Genomic DNA, 20097 nt, shown 5'->3' with positions numbered 1-20097 from the left:
CTCGCAGGATTTAACCGGTGTTCTACAGAAACAAACAAGGGTTCACACTTCACTCCTATACAACAAAACGAAAAGGGGTATGGTAAGAAATAAGTTACCATCGGGTGGAGCTCCATCGGGGCAGCTGGCGGCAACACTCCGGATTGGGGACTAACTTGGTTTTCGACCTTAGATCTCTGGTGGGAACGAACACCAGCGATGTTGAACGGGGCTCGAGGCCTAAAGATGGGGAGACGGCGGAGACGCATATCAGTGAAGGTGGCATGACGGGGAGAAGAAGCCTCGGCAGCAGATGGGGAGCACCAACAGCAGCGAGGAAAGCGACTCCGAGTTCGATAACCACAGGACTGGAACTAGATGGCGGAAGTGGTCTCGTGCGGTCGTGCATTTGTTATTCTCTCCGCGCTTGCGTTCTTGCGTTCTCCTGTTTGTCACCGGGCCCAAAAGCTACATTTCTTTTTGAGAAACACCGTAATTTTATTCATACTCATAACAAGTACATGTACATTGATTTGAACATAAGATCCAAGAATATACAAAGTAACTCATATGACTAAGAATTACAATGAACTCTCTTGAAAACACCTTCTTCACGGCGTCAATCTCTGCTCGAAGAAATACTCCAAAAACTTCAGTAAAGAGGTTGCAATTGAAGTGGGGCAATGATGTTGTCACTCTTAAACCCGCATGAACATTACCAATAATGATTTTTTGACAACGCCTTGAGTAGCTACTATTCTTTCATGTGCCTTCAGTAGCGAAACGGGGTCACCTAAAAAAGTAGAGAAACGGGCAGCATATCCGCTCTCTTGCATTTGCCAGCCCTAAAAAAACACATCTGCTAGCCTAAATAAAGGAAATGTTTGCGAAAATTTCTTTTGGAGGCCGAGCTTCATGCAGACCTCCAAATGGAAAATTTAAAATTCATGAAAATTCATATTTTTACATTTCAAAAAATTCTGAAAAAATATAGATATAGATGAAGGCAGCACAAGTGCAAAATTTTCAAGACGAAATACGTTGAAATTAGGGTTGTGCTAAAAAAATAAGTCTGGGGCTTTTTAACGCATGTTACTATTCTTCATCCTGTAATTTTACTCACATACACATCAAATCCTTGTTTACTTGCACATATTTTTTTGAAACCGAAAATTTTGAAATTTATTTTTTTCCAAAAATTCAGCCTCCATGGAGGCCGAGATCCAAAACGCCCTACTAAAACATTTGCCCCTAAAAAATATTTTTGGTTGCATCATTCAAACTAAGGACCTCATAGGAAAAACCCCTATGAATTTAAATCCTTCAAAATTTCTACGAAAACATTTCAAACATAACAGAAGAATATTACATCTGTCCACAAAAAAAATGTGTTCACCGCCACTCATTTGTGAGTACGAGTAAAAATCCAAAGGGAGGGAGTATATGCTTCTTGGGTTATTCAAAATGTCCACCATAAAACCAAGCTTTCAGCATACTACTTTAACTGACTCAACCGACAGAGGAAACATTGAACAAGAAACTCTATATAGGGAAAACAAACACATAAAAGTTCGCGATACATGCATGTTAAGGTAGCTTCCTTCACTTTGATAGATGAGAATGCTCAAACTAGTACACATATCAAGGAGACTGTATTTACAAACATGACCAGCGAGTTGAGAACAATTTATTCAATTGTGCACTTGTTTGTGTATGCAAACACGGCCCAACTGCAGATTTGTGAGCAATTTATGAAACAATGAATAGCGGAACTAAACATTTGACGTCCCTCGAGTGTTGTGATGCTCATGTTATTCTCAGAACTTCCCATATATTTTCTCCAGTCTTCAGCTTCATGGCTCCGTAGTGTGAAATATGTAGGTTTCCTGGGGGCAAGAAGCAGAGTTGTTTTGTTCTCTAACATGAACACAATGGATGACATGGGTGACCTAGCATTTGGATGGTCTTGAACACACAGGAGCCCTATGTGAACACATCATAGAACTTCATCAAGTGGACAACTCTCCACAACTGACCGTCCACCAATTCACTTGCATTTCCATCAACCCATAAGCTCCATGCCTGAAAAAGTGAAATCAATTTCTGGTCAAATTATCATGAGTGTTTAAGCCGTTGAAAATTAGAACATTTCAGTAATACTTACATATGCTATAAGTTTTGGAAAGCCCATTGTGAGATGGAGTGAGCTAATCCTTAACCCGCTTACAATCTCTAACAGCAAAATCCCAAAGCTGTAGGTGTCAGACTTGACAAAAAAGCAGCCTTCCATCGCATATTCAGGAGACATGTAACCACTATTAAATGATTCCAAGGTAAATGAATTAGATTTAAGAAAATACCACACTGCACATAGCTGGCGCAAAGATTACTTACTATGTCCCAATAACCCGTTTAGTGTTTGATTGTTGCTCTTTTCCTCCAAAGATCCTTGCCATACCAAACTCAGATATTTTAGGACTCATTTGCGCATCCAACAAGATGTTGCTTGCTTTGAGATCTCGATGAACTATTGTTAATCTTGAATCTTGGTGGAGATAAAGAAGCCCTCTGGATATCACTTTAATGACCATGAACCGACTCAGCCAATTAAGCATATGTTTTTTGTAGCATATTCCAAAAGTCGTGCAAAATGAGATATATTGTCAGCCATAATATAAAAAATCTTTTAGTTAATGTACAAATATTTTGCGAGACTTGAACGTAAGTACATAAGTCAGAACAAACCAAAAAGGAAGGCATCCAAACTCCGGTTAGGTAAGTATTCGTAAATGAGTAACTTCTCATCTTCATGAATGCAGTAACCAAGAAACCTAACTAAGTTCCAGTGCTACAATTTGGCAATCGGAACTACTTCATTCTTAAACTCCTCAATCCCTTGCCCAGAACCCATACTATATGCCTTTTGACAGCAACTTACATGCCATCTTCCAATAATCCCTACATGCGCACATCATTTTTTTTAGTTTAATAAGAGAACAACAAAAATATTCTTCTTTAGAAATCTCCAAGCCAAAACTATTTATTACCTTGTACACTTTTCTGAAACCACCTTTTCCAAGCATGTTGTAATTAGAAAAGTTGTTTGTTGCAGTGAGAATTTCTTCAAAGCCAACAGATGGAAGTTCGGTATCTTTGTTCCCAAGTTTGTAACCATTCAAGTGCTTTAGCATATGTGTGTTCTGACCTTTCCTTTAGCGTTTACCTGACAGGATAATTTTAAATGAATTTGTCGATATTGGTTATTGAGGGAAAAGGTGAATACAGAGTTTTTCTACCTCGTGACTTGCATCCAAGGTATATGCACGTGAGTACCAATAGACAAGCCACCGTCGGGAGTACAATATTTAGTATAACAATCTTTTTTTTCATTAGCTATAGATTTGTAGTACACCAAGAGAATAATGTCATGCATTTGTTGCAAGTGTCATATTTACCATGAATAATACAACATCATAACAACATCTCATGCACTGCAAACTCTGGATAAACAATCATTACTTGATACTAATGTAGAATTATCTGATGATGCCAAACAAGCTAGCATATAGGCTCATGAACATGTAACTATTACCATGTGAAATGAATAAATCAACTAAATTCTGATGAACTGGATGCCAACTGGTGCAATATCATTCACAATTTCTTGGTATAAAGTAAAGGGAATTGCACTGACACTAGCACCCAAATCACATAAGCCATGGTAACAATGATCTCTTATTTTAACAGAAAAAACAAGCATGCCAACAACAGGTCTATGTTTATCTTTATCATCGGGTTTAGCAAATCTAGCAGCTTCATCACCGAAATAAATAACATGTCCATCAATATTATCGACCAAGAGATCTTTAACCATAGCAATACTAGGTTCAACTTTAATTTGTTCGGGGGTGTAGGTGTTCTAGTATAACTCTTACGAACCACAGTTGAAGTTTTAGCATGCTCCTTTATCCTAACAAGGAAAGGTGGTTTCTCAATATAAGCAATAGGAATAACAGGATCAACATTACAAGTAATAGTTTCCTCTTCAGCTTTAATGGGTTCTACTGTTTTTACTTCAATGGGAGGATGATATTTAAACCACTTCTCCTTAGAGAGATCAACATGAGTAGCAAATAATTCACAGAAAGAAGCTACTATCTCAGAGTCAAGTCCATACTTAGTGCTAAATTCACGAAAAGCATCAGTATCCATAAAAGATTTAACACAATCAAACTTAAGGTTTATACCTGACTCCTTACCTTCGTCGAGCTCCCAATCTTTAGAGTTGTGTTAAATTCTTTCCAAGAGATCCCATTTGAATTCAATAGTCTTTTTCATAAAAGAACCAGTACAAGAAGTATCGAGCATGGATTGATCATTACAAGAAAGTCGAGCATAAAAGTTCTAAATAATAATTTCTCTTGAGAGATCATGATTGGGGCATGAATATAACATTGACTTAAGCCTCCCCCAAGCTTGAGCGATACTTTCTAATATATATATATATATATATATATATATATATATATATATATATATATATATATATATGTGTGTGTGTGTGTGTGTGTGTGTGTGTGTGTGTGTGTGTGTGTGTGTGTGTGTGTAAATCCGATCATGATGAACCAGATACATAGGATAAAACTTCTTATGAAATTCCAATTTCAGTCGGTTGTAATTCCAAGTCCCAATATCATCGCATAGCCTATACCATGTCAATTCCTTCTCCTTCAAAGATAAAGGGAAGACCTTCTCCTTGACTTCATCCTCGGGCAAACCTGCAAGCTTAAATAATCCATAAATTTCATCCACATAGATTAGATGCATATCAGGACGTAATGTTCCATCTCCCGCATAAGGATTAGCTAGCAGTTTCTCTATCATACACGAAAGAATTTCATAATAAATATTTTCAGTAGGTTCAGTAGGTTGAGGGAAAACTCTTTGATCTTCCCGTCGGGGTGAAGATACCCCGAACAAACCCATCAAAAGATGATTTTCCATAGTGACAAGTGACAGTAAATTTCAACACGTAATATAAATGTTTCATTACCAAAGGCGCTTCACTCCCCGGCAACGGCGCCAGAAAAGAGTCTTGATGAACCACAACTATAGGAGATCTATCGTCCTTTCGATAAGTAAGAGTGTTGAACCCAACGAGGAGCAGAAGGAAATGACAAGCGGTTTTCGGTAAGGTATTTTCTGCAAGCACTGAAATTATCGGTAACAAGTAGTTTTGTGATAAGATAATTCGTAACGGGTAACAAGTAACAAGTGTAACAAAGGTGCAGCAAGCTGACCCAATCCTTTTTGTAGCAAAGGATAAGTCTGGACGGACTCTTATATAAAGTAAAGCGCTCCGGAGGACACATAGGAATTATTGTCAAGTTAGTTTTCATCATGCTCATATGATTCGTGATCGTTACTTTGATAATTTAATATGTGGGTGGACCGGTGCTTGGGTGCTGTCCTTACTTGGACAAACCTCCCACTTATGATTAACCCCTCTCGCAAGCATCCGCAACTATGAAAGAAGAATTAAGATAAATCTAACCATGGCATGAAACATGTGGATCCAAATCAGCCCTTTATAAGGCAACGCATAAACTAGGATTTAAGCTTCTGTCACTCTAGCAACCCATCATCTATTTATTACTTCCCAATGCCTTCCCCTGGGTCTAAATCATGGTGAAGTGTCATGTAGTCGATATTCACATAACACCACTAGAGAAAAGACAACATACATCTCATCAAAATATCGAACGAATACCAAATTCACATGATTACTTATAACAAGACTTCTCTCATGTCCTCAGGAAGAAATGTAACTACTCACAAAGCATATTTATGTTCAAGATCAGAGGGGTATTGAATATCATTAAGGATCTGAACATATGATCTTCCACCGAATAAACCAACTAGCATCAACTACAAGGAGTAATCAACACTACTAGCAACCCACACGTACCAATTTGAGGTTTTGAGACAAAGATTGAATACAAGAGATGAACTAGGGTTTCAAGAGGAGATGATGCTTGTGAAGATGTTGATGGAGATTGCCCTCCTCTCGATGAGAGGGTCATTGGTGATGATGATGGCTTCGATTTCCCCCTCCGGGAGGGAAGTTTCCCTGGCAGAATAGCTCTGCCGGAGTATTAGATTGCTTCTGCCCAGTTCCGCCTCGAGACGGTGGCGCTTCGTCCCGAAAGCTTCCTTATGATTTTTTCAGGTAAAAACCCTTCATATAGCAGAAGATGGACACCTGGGACCTGCCAGGGAGGGCCAAGCCCTAGGGGCGCGCCCCCAGGCTTGTGGCCACCTGGTGGGTCCTCTCTAGTATTTTCTTCGCCCAATAATTCTTATATATTCCAAAATAATTCTCCGTAAATTTTCAGGACTTTTGGAGTTGTGCAGAATAGGTCTCTCAGATTTGCTCCTTTCCTGTCCAGAATTCCAGCTGTCGGCATTCTCCATCTTTGTGTAAACCTTATAAAATAAGAGAGAAAATGCATAACAATTGTACCATAATGTGTAATAACAGCCCATAATGCAATAAATATCAACATAAAAGCATGATACAAAATGGACGTATCAGTTTCCAACTCAACCAGGGGCAGCCTGGATCCCCCCTTTCCATCCTCAGAAACTGATTTCGAATCCCACCTCTAAGGAAACAGAGTAGAAATCTCTCTGATTGCTTCTTCCCCTTCCTCGGGAGAACAAAAAATCTCACCTATCAAATTTCTCAAGATCTTCCTCACCCTCTCCTTTGACCTCTCCACGCAACTCCCTCGACCTGCCGCCACCGATAGGATACGCCTTGATCTTGCCTTGAATTCGAGCCAATCCCCCACGCTGAAGAGACTCCTCTGGATGCCTGCATCCATACATGCGTCGCCCCCTCTAGCGGGGCCACCGGCACTAGCGTCGCCCTCTCACCCACTCTCATTCTCAGTCACCACTAGATCGCCTAGACGAGCGCGAGAGCTCCAGTTTTTTTTCTTTTTTTTGCAAAATCGCCTCCCTGTTTGCTTGCAGTGACATCATGTACAAGTAGTAGTCTTACTGAAGCACATATGAAATGGAATATACAGTCAGGTGGAGCTCTAGAAGCGTAGGGGGTGTGTGTCAACCAACGCGAGCGATTACTTGGGCTACACTCGGCTTACGAGTTATGAAAGAAAATGTCGGCTGCCCATCGCTGCTAGCGACGACGCGTGGCTGGGGGGCAAGGAAAATCATCCAAGGATGGGCACGATGACGCGATGAAGTGTCGGACTGATTCTCCTGGGAAGACTGCGATGATAAGGCGGCGGGGGCGTGATTAGCACACTTAGCCATCGCCCGCGGCGACATAATCAGCGGTCAGCGGGGGCAGGATGTGTGGGGAGTGCGCGAAGCGAGACATAGCGTGCCCTCGCGTCAGGCGCCTCCGTAAATGGGCCGGCCCGGGTTCCCGAGAGGCCACGACATCTTTTTTTTCTTTCTTTTTTACTTCTAAATGTTATAAATAAAAATATTATAAAAAACACTTCACATAAAACATTTGAAAAATATTAACCAAGCATTTGAAAGATGTGAAATGTGTATACAGAAAATGTTTCTCATGTATCTAATATGTGTGAAAAAAGTTGATCATCTATTTAAAAAATATTAATCAAGCATTTGAAAGAATATTAAACAACTATCTAAAATTTTCTAATCAAGCATTCAAAAATGTTAAATGTGTATATAAAAAATGTTGACCATGTACTAAAAATGTCAAACTTGTATTCGAAAATTGTTAATCAAGCATTTGAAAATTTTAAAATGGCACAAAAGAAAATGTTGACCATAAAAAATGTTAATTTGTATTTAAAATATGTTAATCAAGCATTTGAATATTTTTAAATGTGTATCAAGAAAATGTTGACATGTATTAAAAATTGTTAAACAAACATTTGAAATATGTTTAATGTGTGTGAAGATAATGTTTCTCATATATAAGAAAAGTGTCCAAAAAATATACATGTATTTAGGAAAATTAATAAAGCATTTTAAAAATGGTAAGAAGTATTTAAATTGTTTTAATTAAGAATTTGAAATATGTTAAATGTGTATAGAAAAAATGTTGACCATGTATTAAAAAAATTAATCTTGTATTTCAAATAATGTTAATTAAGCATTTGAAAATATCAAAATGTGTATAGAGAAAATGTTGATTATGTATTAAAAAAATAATCATTTATGTGATAATTGCTGTTCAAGCATTTCAAATGTTAAAAATGTGTATAAAAAAAATGTTGACCATGTATTAAAAACCTCAAAATTGTATTTGAAAAATGATAAACATGTATTAAAAATGTTCTTGGCACATACGAAAAAGATAGAATGAAAAAACAATGAACAACATAAAAGAAACAATGGACACAAAGAAAAAGGAAACAAAAAGGAAAACCAAAGAAACAAGTGCAAAAAGAATGAAAAATAGTGAATACTGATAAAGAAACAAAGAAAAACAAAATAACATCAAAAAGAGAAAAGTGAAAAAAGGAAAATGAGAAAGAAAAAAACCTGATAAAAATCATAAAAAAATGTTCAATATGTATATTTTGGATTTTTCTATTTTGGTTTTGGTTTTTCTACGAATATACAAATGTTCACTATGTTTCTTAATTTTGTTCAGTGTATATTACACAATGTTCAGTGTGTATTCGTAAATTGTTCAGCGTAATTTCACAAATGTTCACTACGTGTCCGAAAATTGTTCAGCGTATATCTTCATATTTTCTCAAAAATGTTCGTCGTATATTAAAATAAGTTCATTGTGTATTATTCAAAATATTCAGCTCATTTTAAGAAAATGTTCAACGGATACTACAAAATATTTTATATGTCCTCTAAAAACAGATTCAACAGAGTATGGTGCTTAAAGGTTCGCATCTCAAATTTAACACGGTAGCTCACCGGTTCCGTCGGTTTGCGACGCTAGTTCTAGAAAGGGAGATCGTGAGTTCGAACTTTTGTGGGCTAGCTCTCATCCCCCATGTCGCTCCGCTAGATCTCGATGGGCTCTAATCTGGCCCCATTGTATGCCCTTCTCTGCTTCCAACTGACTTTTCTGCTTTTTTGAAGTTTGCTGCATTATGCAGTTGCATTGCTAAGTTTGCAATTTTCCCTACAGAAAAACTGAAATTTGTAATTTTAAAAAATAAAATCTACTACAATCTGCACATGGTACATAAGCCGAAGGCATGAATATCTTCAATCTGAACGGGGGATTTAGACCACTCAGGTAACAACGTTATCAGCTTATTACAATCTCACACAACTATTTCTGACACGCGGGATGGAGCAGAATTATGCATGACCGCCCTACTCAACTCTTCTCTACTCCCTCCTTGCCAAATTATAGTTGCATGTGAGCTTTTTCTTCAAAGCCAAACTTTGTCAACATTGACCAAGTTTACAGAAAAAATATCAGCATTTACAATACCAAATCAATACCATTAGATTCATCATGAAATATTTTTCATATGATATATATTCGGATAGCTAACGAATGCGCAACCTCCTTTCCCTCCCTTTTGACCTTTTTCTGAGGGATTTTCAGCGTGCAAGAGAATGGCTTGGACATCAGCAGAGCGATCAGTTTCCAGCAAGGCTGGGTGCCTGTGCCACTCAAGCACCAAACCTGATGAGTCCTTCTAAACAAGCTGAAAGTTCAGCCTCAGTTGCATTTGAGCACCATTTGACAAGTTTAACAGTCAAAGAATCAAAGCTAGCACACCAGTAATTTTAAGGGACATTTACATTTTTTCCCCTAATCTTGCCCCACCCTCATCTTTACCCCTAAAAGAAACAAGTGCTCAACTTTGCCCCTCTTCCGTCTGGTGCCACTTCAGAAATACCCCTCCGTACCCTTACCGTCCACTCAAAGTGGTTTGACCGTGTAGGAGACACATTTCGGACAATTTACCCCTGGTACTTACATGTGGGGCCCTTCGGACAGAGTCACTCACTCACAGATATCCTCTCCTCTCATCTCTTCTCTTCTCTCTGGTGACTTGAACCCTAACCCTAGCCCGCCCACGATTTGGTTCGCCGTCGGCCACCGTGGAGGGATAGCGTGGGGATTGAGATGCGCAGCGGCTGGATCTGACCCGCCGCTCCTCTTCACCGAGGGATTTCACGGATGGCTGCCGTTCGTGGAAGCGGCGCCGGCAGCGGCAGAGCTGAGAGCTCTCAGACCACAGCGGCGACCACACCAACTGTTCCAATGGGGTAAGTGTCTCCATTAGGTTACTCGCACAATTGCTATGCTCACTGTCTTTGCCTTCCTCTAATTTTTCTCAACATTTACCGTAGGATGGATCCAGCTAGAGCTTTCTATCTCAACTGTAGGATGGAAACCGCCGTGTTAGGCACTTCTGGTACAAAAGGATCTGGCACAGGGTTTAATTTTCGTCTTGTAGTTGATTGCACATCAACATTTGTGAAGTTTAGATCTGCAATCTCAGATAAATATCCATGTGGCCTCTATGATGCTGTAGAATTTAGGTATTGGGACATGGGAAATACTAATTGGGTGCCAGTGCAGTCTGATGATGAATTGGGAATTATGTTTGCAACCAATGCTGAAACTAAGACAGTAGATTTAGAAATTAATGTGATACAAAGGCTTAGAGGAGAGACTGAGAGGAGAGGAACTAGATCTCAAGCTCACAGTTCTCAAGCTAGGTGCAGTCAAACAAGAGGAAGAGGGAGTTCAGGTGGCAGAGGTAGTTCAGGTGCAAGAGAGAATTCAGGTGGCAGAGGTAGTTCAGGTGCAAGAAGGAATTCAGGTGGCAGAGGTAGTTCAGGTGGAAGAAGAAATTCAGAAACTAGTGTTGTGCATGAACCAGGTCCTAGCAGTAGCAAGCAACCAGATGCTGATCCAATCATAGAAGAGGAACAACCTAATGATGTACCAACAGATGATGAGGATGAATTAATGCATCCTGGATTTGTAATAGGGAAGAAGCCAAAGGGGAAGGAAGCAGCTCAACAAGATGATTACATTTCCCCTCCAGAGTTTGCTGAGACATATTCAGATGAGAGAGAGGAGGACAATGACATGGGTTATTCTGGGAGTTCTGATGAGGCCAGGCCAGATGTGCATTTTAACAGAGATGATCCTTCTCTTGCAGAAGGAACTATATTCTCTGATGTTGTAGAGTGCAGAAATGCATTAGCCACTTATGCAATCAAGACTCAGAGTGAATTCAAAATTGACAAGAGTGAGCCTGGTAGGCTAACAATACATTGTGCATATAAAAGGTGTAAGTGGAGGATGCATGCATCCTTTCTGAAAAATACCAAACTATTTCAGGTACACTAACAGTTAACTGTGCATGTTCTTTATGATTGTTATGTTGTTTATGATTCTGATCCTTGTTACAATATTTAACTGTAGGTCAAAGTAAACAGAAATCCTCACACATGCCCAAGTGTGACAAGAAGACAAAGGTTGAGATTAGCAAAGTGCAGATGGATTGCAGATGCAGTTAAGAACTGGGTGAAAGAAACTCCAATATAAGGGTCACACAACTTCAAATTGACTTGAAGAAGAAGTATGGATTGCAGCTGCCATACATGAGAGTATTTTATGGTAAGTAGATGGCCATTGACAACATCTATGGTAAGTGGACTGCCAGTTTTCAATTATTGTACACATTCAAGGCTGAGGTAGAGAAAGCATCACCTGGTAGTGTAGTTCACATTGATAGGCACATTGTTCAGTTTGAAAAGAATGGTCAGAGAAGGTCCAAAGAGTGCTTTAGGAGAGTGTTTGTGTCATTTAAGGCATGCTGGAAGGGTTTTTTAGAAGGTTGTAGGCCATATCTGGCGGTAGATGCCACTGCACTCAATGGTAGGTTCAAAGGACAACTAGTCAGTGCCTGTGCTGTAGATGCAAACAACTGGATATTTCCAGTTGCATATGGTGTGCTAGAGGTAGAGAACCTGGAGAGTTGGACATGGTTCTTTGACCACTTGAAAAACCTGATAGGCCACCCAGATGGTCTAGTCATACACACTGATGCCTGTAAAGGATTAGAGGCAGCTGTAGATGATGTTTTCCCTGGAGTAGAGCATAGAGAATGCATGAGGCACTTAGCTGCAAACTTCACCAAGAAGTTTAAAGGGAAATTTTTTGATGAGAACTTGTGGCCCTGTTCCCTAACATTTAGCTTAAAGAAACACAATTACCATCTCAGGCAGTTGTATAGCAAGCCAGATGTAAAAGATTATCTGGATGAACATCACAGCAAGATATGGGCCAGGGCACTGTTCAATGAGAAGTGCAAGTTAGATTATGTGAACAATAACCTTGCAGAGTCTTTCAATTCCAAAATCAGAAAATGGAAAGGACTACACATTGTAGACCTGCTAGACAAAATTAGGCAAGTCTTAATGGAGAAATTTGATCTAAGGCAAAGCATTTCTGCTGGCACTTATGGAGGGCATATCATAGTCCCCAAAGTGATGAAACAGTTAATGGCAAAATCAAAGACCTTAGATATGAGCATTGTTAAGAGAAGTACTCATGAGGCAGAGGTGACTACAATTGATAAAGAGAAGAGGCAGTGGAGGTATCCTGTTGATCTGCAAGCACAAACTTGTAGCTGCAGAAAATGGCAAATCACTAGACAACCTTGCATTCATGCATTATACTTCATTACTTCACTCAGAGGTCCAGCAAGTGAGATTGATCAGTATGTGCATGAATTTTACTCTGTGCATAGATTCAATCTTACTTATGCAGAGAATTTGCCTACAAAGGAGGGGAAGCAGCAGTGGGACATTGTTGATACTGGGTTTAAACTGTGTGCACGAGTGCAAAATAGACCACCTGGAAGACCAAGGAAAACTAGGATAAGGGAACAGGCAGAAGGAAAAGGTCTTGGAGGAAGGCAAAAGAAATGCAGTAGATGTGGCAGACTTGGTCACAGAGGCACCCATTGCAAAGAGTCAATTGATCTTGCATTTGGAGAAGATAAGCATTGGGGTGCAGAAAATGCTCCAGAAAATGCTCTTGCAATTGCTCCAAGCTCTCCACCATCTGCTACAACCTCTCTACCAACTACTCCAAGCTCTCCACCAGCTCCAAGCTCTCCACCAACTGCTCCAAGCTCTGCACCAGCTCCAAGCTCTCCAATAGCACTTGTCAGGTATGTTTTCTACTACATGTTCATGCATTCTTTGTGTAACTTCATTATTTCGTACTCATCTTGATTGTTTAATGCTTCTCAGTCCAAAGAAATGTACTAAAAGAGCTGCTGAGAGAGGAACTAGGTGGGGATCACCACAGAAGAAGGCGAAAGGCGGCAACTCTGCTGTCAGCACAAGGAGCAAAGCTGCAAATCCTGCTGCCAACACTAGGAGCAAGAGGGCCAAACTAGTGTGATCAGCTTAATGTTGGTTCTGTTCAACTAGAGTGATGAACTGCTATGTTAGATGTAATGTGTTAACTGATGTGTGTTGCTTTGCATGTTGTCAAACTGTTGTGAACTCCTGTGTAATGTGCTCATATTTGCCCTATGCTACACTTCTATGCTCATATTTGTCACTGTGCTACACTTCTGTGCTCCTATTTGTCCATGTGCTACACTCGTGTGCTCATATTTGCCCTTGTGCTATATTTGTGTGCTCATATTTGCCCCTGGATTGATATATATTTGTGCTCATATTTACCACATGGAAACATCACTAGCCAAAAGTACCCCAATGTGCATTCATACAGGATTTAAACCACATTAACAACATAACCATTATATAAAGGGACATTTCATAAAGGCTCCAGAACATAAAGGCTCCAGAACATAACATAAAGGCTCCAGAACATCTACTACAATTTCATAGTTCACACCATTATATAAAGGCTCCATTACATAAAGGCTCCAGAACATAACAACATAACCTACATCAACAAACACTTCAATAGCCTAATTTGACCACACAGAAACAAGACTAGCCACAATGCTTATGCCAAGAACAATGACAAAGCACATTGTTTCCATCAGCTCATTCTTTTTCTTCAACTTTTGCTTCAACTTCTTGTTTTTAGTGGTAAGATCCACAACCCTCCTCTCCATATTGCTTGCTTTGATCCAACTGTGTTCAAGGGTAGCATGTAAATCCTCAAAAGCAAGCCCAACATAGTCAGTAGGAGGGGGGTCAATCCATACAACCCAATCACATTCATCGGGAAGCTGCAAAAGCATAGTTCAAAAATAATGTCAAACTGAAACCTTAGCATCAATTCGACAAAAAATATATCAAATTGAGGGAAATATAGCACTTACATCAACTGGACAACCCAAAAAACGTCTACCAGTGCTTGCTCCTCCCCAAGCTACACGGCGAGCCGAAACTAGCCCATGCCCTGGGCATCTACGCTTCGAGCGCTCCTCAAGGCCACAGAAGATGGGATTGGGAATGAAATGCTCTGAACTAAACTGCACAATGCCGCAACCATCCACCTACAAACAAAATCGGATGCACATGGCTAAAAATCCCAAATCCGCACAAACCCTAGATCTGAAATCCCCAAATATGCAGACTTTACTAACCTCGTCCTCCGCGGCTAAAGTCGCCAAGCACTGAGCCGTCGAGAACATGGACGCCATCATCCTTTCCTAGCTCTCCAGCACCGAGCTGTCGAAATCGCCTAAGCAGCCGCCTCCTCCTACACTTTGTTCTTAGCGTCGAGAGGAAGAAGAAAACCGAGAGAGATAACTGTTCAGTCAGCCCCCCACATGTAAGTAGGGGCAAACTTGTCCCAAAATTGTCCCTAAAACGGTCAAACCACTTTGACTGGACGGAAACGGCGCGGAGGGGTATTTCTGAAGTGGCACCAGACGAAAGAGGGGCAAAGTTGAGCACATGCTTTTTTTAGGGGTAAAGCTGAGACTGGGGAAAGATTAGGGGGAAAAATGGAATTGACCCTAATTTTAAACCGACCGTTGGAGCACCACCTGCAGCTGGTTACTAAAACCCACTTGGCAGTCAACGGTAATCTGCTTCCTTTGATGTTCCAGGGCACTCAGGTCACCACATTGCAGAGAAGCATAGCTGATGCTAGGCAGAGCATCTAGCGTCCTACTAGCGTCGTCAGGCCCGCGCTGTTAACAGAGCCCTCCCTCGCTTCTTCCGCTTCATGTCTCCTTCCAACGAAATACGAAGGCTGCCTTGGCATCGTGAGTGGCATGGCCTCGTTTTCCGGCATAGAGACTACTAGCGACATGAGCGGCCTGCCACTCGGGCTGCCCTGAACGCACGATAATGCGATATGGATGCACAACGACACTTGATGCAGCGAGTAGCTGTTCAGCAGCACAATATCTAGGAAATCCTTCGAGTTTCCTTCTTTCAGTAAGTTCCATGCCTGAAACATGGTCGATAATAAGTTAGTACCTACACTCGCTATGTTGTACTCCCTCTATATCAAAATATAAGAGTACATGAGCAGGCTAAATTCAAAGCATTTGGTAGTACTTACATAATCTATAAGGTTTGGGAAATGTTGAGGTGAGCTCATCTTCAACCCACTTACGATCTCCAGTAGCAAGACCCCATAGCTATATGTGTCGGACTTGACCGAAAAAATGCCTTCCATCGCATATTCGGGTGACATGTAGCCGTTGTTTGAATAGTTCCACAAGTAAGTGTACAAGAATTAATTAGTTGAAGCACATAAAGAGTTTTTAAGCATGTTTAGTCCAGTGCAGGAATTAATACTCACTATGTCCCAACAAAATGCCTAGTATTTGCTTGTTGCTGGTTGTCACCAAAGATCCTTGCCATGCCAAAATCTGATATTTTGGGTCTCATCTCCGCATCCAACAAGATATTGCTTGCTTTGAGATCTCTGTGAATTATCGTCATTCTAGAATCATGGTGGAGGTACACAAGTCCTCTAGCTACCCCTTTGATTATGCTAAACCTTGTTGGCCAATCAAGCATAAATCTTTTAGCATCATCTGTATGCCGACAATATGTTAAGTCTTAAAATCAGGCATGCTCATTTGCTCACCGTAAGAATCATTATACATGATTAGGACATACCAAATAGGAAGTAGTCTAAGCTTTTGTTGGGCAAGTATTCGTAACTAAGAAGCTTCTCAGCTCCATGGATGCAGTAACCAAGAAGTCTAACTAAGTTTCTGTGCTGCAGTTTTGCAATAAGAACTACTTCATTTCTAAAATGCCCCATTCCATGATCAGAACACTTGGTAAGCCTTTTAACAGCAACTTCCTTGCCACCTTCCAGTGTGCCCTACGTGGTTACATAATTCATATTAACAATGAAAGAATGCCTTTCACTACTGTAATCGTTAAGGTGACATTTATATTACCTTGTATACTACGCCAAAGCCTCCTCTGCCAAGCACATTGGAGTCAGAGAAACCATCTGTAGCAGGGACAATATCTTTGAAGCTGATCCACAAAATTTTTGAATTCTCATCGTATAGTCCATCAGAGTTGTCCAGTTGTTCTATCATTGCAAAATTCATGGGTCCCTTGGTTTGGTGCTTGCCTGTCAGTAGTTAATACGAGTTATGATAAGCACTAATGCATTAACATGACATGCACTTGGATACATAATCGAATCTTGTTCAACCTCTTGACTTGCGTATCCAGACAAGACAAACGCACACAAGTATCAGTAGACTTGCCATGACTGGGAGTGCAATCTTCAGCGCACCAGTCTTCTTACTGACTGCAAAAGACAATAGATAAAATACTTACTGTACAAAAAGTAGATTGAAGCACTGTGTATATCCAGGCCAACTATTGGTTTAGGTGGAAAGGTGAGGGGTGCAAAAGAGAAAGAAAATGGTAAAATTGAAAAACAAGATGAAGACTGCCAAATGACAGGATTATAGAGAAGTAGAATCTGAAAAGATGACTGATTTTCATGCAAGGTAGGACGAGCACAGCTGGTAGTAGTGAACATACGCATGTGAGAACAAAATATGTTAGTCCAAGTCCTATGATCATCCAACAGTGAATCTCGTCATGTGTCTTAGTGGTATAATTTTATTAGGAAGAATGTTTCAACTGAACATAACTGTAACTGCCACGTCTTTAATTGTACTGGGCTTTATTGGTATGATTTTATTAGCCACACACAATCTTAAGTTAATAGGCAATCTATCACACAGTATAAGCAATAAGATGGGAAATGAGCAAATACCAGATGAGCTGGGAATCCGGAGGTACAGATTCTCCCCACGACCATCACCACGCTTCTCCGTGTCAACAAGCTCCCCCATCCAAACTAAGCACCTCGACTGATCTACAGTCATACTGAGACTACTCAGGTTAGCGTAAGCATATGCGGTGCATGAGCAGTTGCGGCTGCATTCTTCTGCGCATTGGTCAAAGCTTCTATTCCTGATGAACAAGAACTTGTCGGGTGTCTTCATGTTAAGCAAGGTAATGAACCTATCTCCTTGACCACAATGCATCTCCTTCTTTCTCTGACATCCTAGGGAAAAGTTAAGACCACCAGGTTCATATCCATCGAGGCACTTGCATGTTGCAACCGTCTGTGTGGCATCGCAATAACCGAACGGGCGGCATGAGGCATAGCGATCACAGCTAGAACCGGGCCGCTCAAAGAAAACCTCCCAAGATAATGAGTTGCTGTTCCACGCCAGGAATTTTACCATACCCGTGTAGTGCAGGATCATGCGCGTCCTTGGCGAGCCGTCAGAGACAGTGTACGTAAAGTAGAACTCGCCCCCTCTGTTGAAAGTTGTTTGCAACATGATGGGACCTGAATTCCTCTGATACATGCATGGCGGAGACCAATACACCATCTAATGCAGCTCTGCGCCAGTATGGCCTCGTCCTATTCCAAACGAGGATCTGGAGGCTCGAGTCACCACCCAAAGAGTAGTCACTCGTAGATGGGTCATCAAAGGCTCTCCAGGCGACGAGGTGCATGAAGAGGTTGTTGTTACCAAGCGGTAAACTCATATTCGGGAGAATGGTGTCGGTTGGGTGATGGAAACTCTGCCATATATCAGTGCCATTTGGCAACCTGATGACTAAGTTCCCAGAGTCCAGCAGTATAGCAGCACTTCCGGCGGCTTCAGTGGTGATTTTGTTTGTGGTTGTCCAAAGAGTGCTTCCTTTGGAGTCTAACAAGACAAGATCAGAGCTTTTGGTCAAAACAAACTTACCAGAGGAACTGCTAGAGATTGGGCTGTCGCGGTTTGCCACCCACACGTATGTTCGCTCCGGGATGTTGTTGTACCATATGCCTATGTATGAGTTTGCACTTGAGTTTTTCGGGGAGAAGAAGCCAAGAGCAAAGATGCCACCGTCTGAGATGAGCCTGTCGCCAGGGGAGAGTGGTTTTGTGGGTGTTAGGCTATCTTCGGAGTTGCAGAAGCAAATCAAGAACATGAGGATAAAAACTGGGACGTATATCATGCCCATTAGGCCTTCTTTGCTTGCGATGACCAAAGGAAGGGGGTAGTATGTACGAAGATGGTTTGGATTGTTTTCCCCAAGAGGTAAAAACTACTAGAAAGTAGGAACATTGGTTGGACTTTTTGGTGCCTTCTATTTGGCTGGGTTTGCAATTCTGCATGTTTTCTGCATGTGTGGCTTGCCCAAGATAATTATAGATCTACTAAGTTTTGGTATTCCTGATAATTATAGATCCACTAAGTTTTGGCATGTGAGGTAGAAAGCCAAAACAGGGCCCAAGTTTTGGTATTCCTGATGTGTGGCTTGTCACATAAGCACGCACGCGTTCTATATCCAGTTCGCCGGACATAAAATAATAGGAAAGGTAAGTGACACAAAACCAAGAGGTGTGGGAGATGATTATTCAGCATTGCTTGCTGCTGGTCTCCGTGGGGAATTGAATGCCAAGAAATGGTCAAATGAATATCACAGGACAAAGTCGTGGCTGTGTTGCCTGATTGCGTCAAGCACGACCAAACTGGGCTGTGCCGATTTGCTTGCAGCCACCGCCCGGAGACCGTCGCAGTCTCTCATGAAGAAATATGTGCCATGCCAATCCAGAAACTTTGACCTGCACGGCATGCAGAGAAATTAACACAAGACTGGCATAAATATTCGGGATTTCAGCATGCAGCAGCAGCATCGCCGTCGTTCACAAGTACAGCGACAGGTAGGAAATGAGTTACCATCAGGTGGAGCTCCGTCTCCGTCGGGGTAGCTCGGCCGGGTCGCATCCTTTAGATTTTTTATATTGTTCCTTTATATATTTATTACTTACATATTGAAATTTCCTGAAATATGTATACTTATATTTAAAATTTCTAGGCACTGTTAAAAATTCTTTCCGCAACTTTTTAAAAATGTTCACGTGTTTCCAAAAACATGTTTGTGACAGTTTAAAAAAAATTGTTTATGCAGTGTTAAAAGAATGTTCGCCAACTTTTAAAATATATTAGTGGAATTAAAAAAATCACCAGTTTTGAAAAAATGTTTGTGTAGTTCAAAAGAAATGTACGTCGTATTTTAAAAAATCTAGTGTTTCAGAAAATATGTCCGTGTTTTTTTAAGTTTATACAGTGTTAAAAAAATCAACATTTATTTGAAAAATGGCTAACACACATTCAAAAAATGCTCACAAAGATGTATAGCTGGCCAAAGGGGCCGGCCCGGCCTGGCACGGCACGGCCCATCTTAATCGTGCCTGGCCTGGCCCGGCCCGCCGAGGCATGATTATTATACGGGCCGTGCCGTGCCAGCCCGCGTGCTGCAGCCTGCAGCCCAGGCACGGCCCACATGCTAATCGGGCCGGCCCACAGGCACGCTAGGCCCGCTAATCTGCCACCTAGTTTGCGCACTGGACGTTTTTTTAGCCTATTTTTACCTGTTGGGCCACATTATGATACATAAAAAATAGAAAAAGATAATCGGGCCGTGCCGTGCCTGGCCTGTGCCGTGCCGACGGTGCTACCGGGCCGGCCCAGCTATCCCGGCCCGTTTGGCCACCTATACAAAGATGTATTTGTAAAAAATGTGCATCATGTATTTGAGAAATGTTCAACGTGTATCAAAAAATGTTTCGCATCTATACAAAAAATATAGAATGTGTATTAAAGA

At 41.0% G+C, this 20097-nt stretch overlaps 1 pseudogene; it reads right to left on the bottom strand.

The window, feature by feature from the left end:
• Nucleotides 1-15091: 15091 nt before the first annotated feature.
• LOC119358327 lies at nucleotides 15092-18450 on the bottom strand (annotated as a pseudogene).
• Nucleotides 18451-20097: the final 1647 nt, after the last annotated feature.

This window comes from Triticum dicoccoides, chromosome 2A, assembly GCF_002162155.2.
Source record: "Triticum dicoccoides isolate Atlit2015 ecotype Zavitan chromosome 2A, WEW_v2.0, whole genome shotgun sequence".
In the NCBI taxonomy this organism is placed as follows: domain Eukaryota; kingdom Viridiplantae; phylum Streptophyta; class Magnoliopsida; order Poales; family Poaceae; genus Triticum; species Triticum dicoccoides.
Note: the sequence above shows the minus strand (reverse complement) of the source record. Positions and strands in the feature narration are given on the sequence as shown.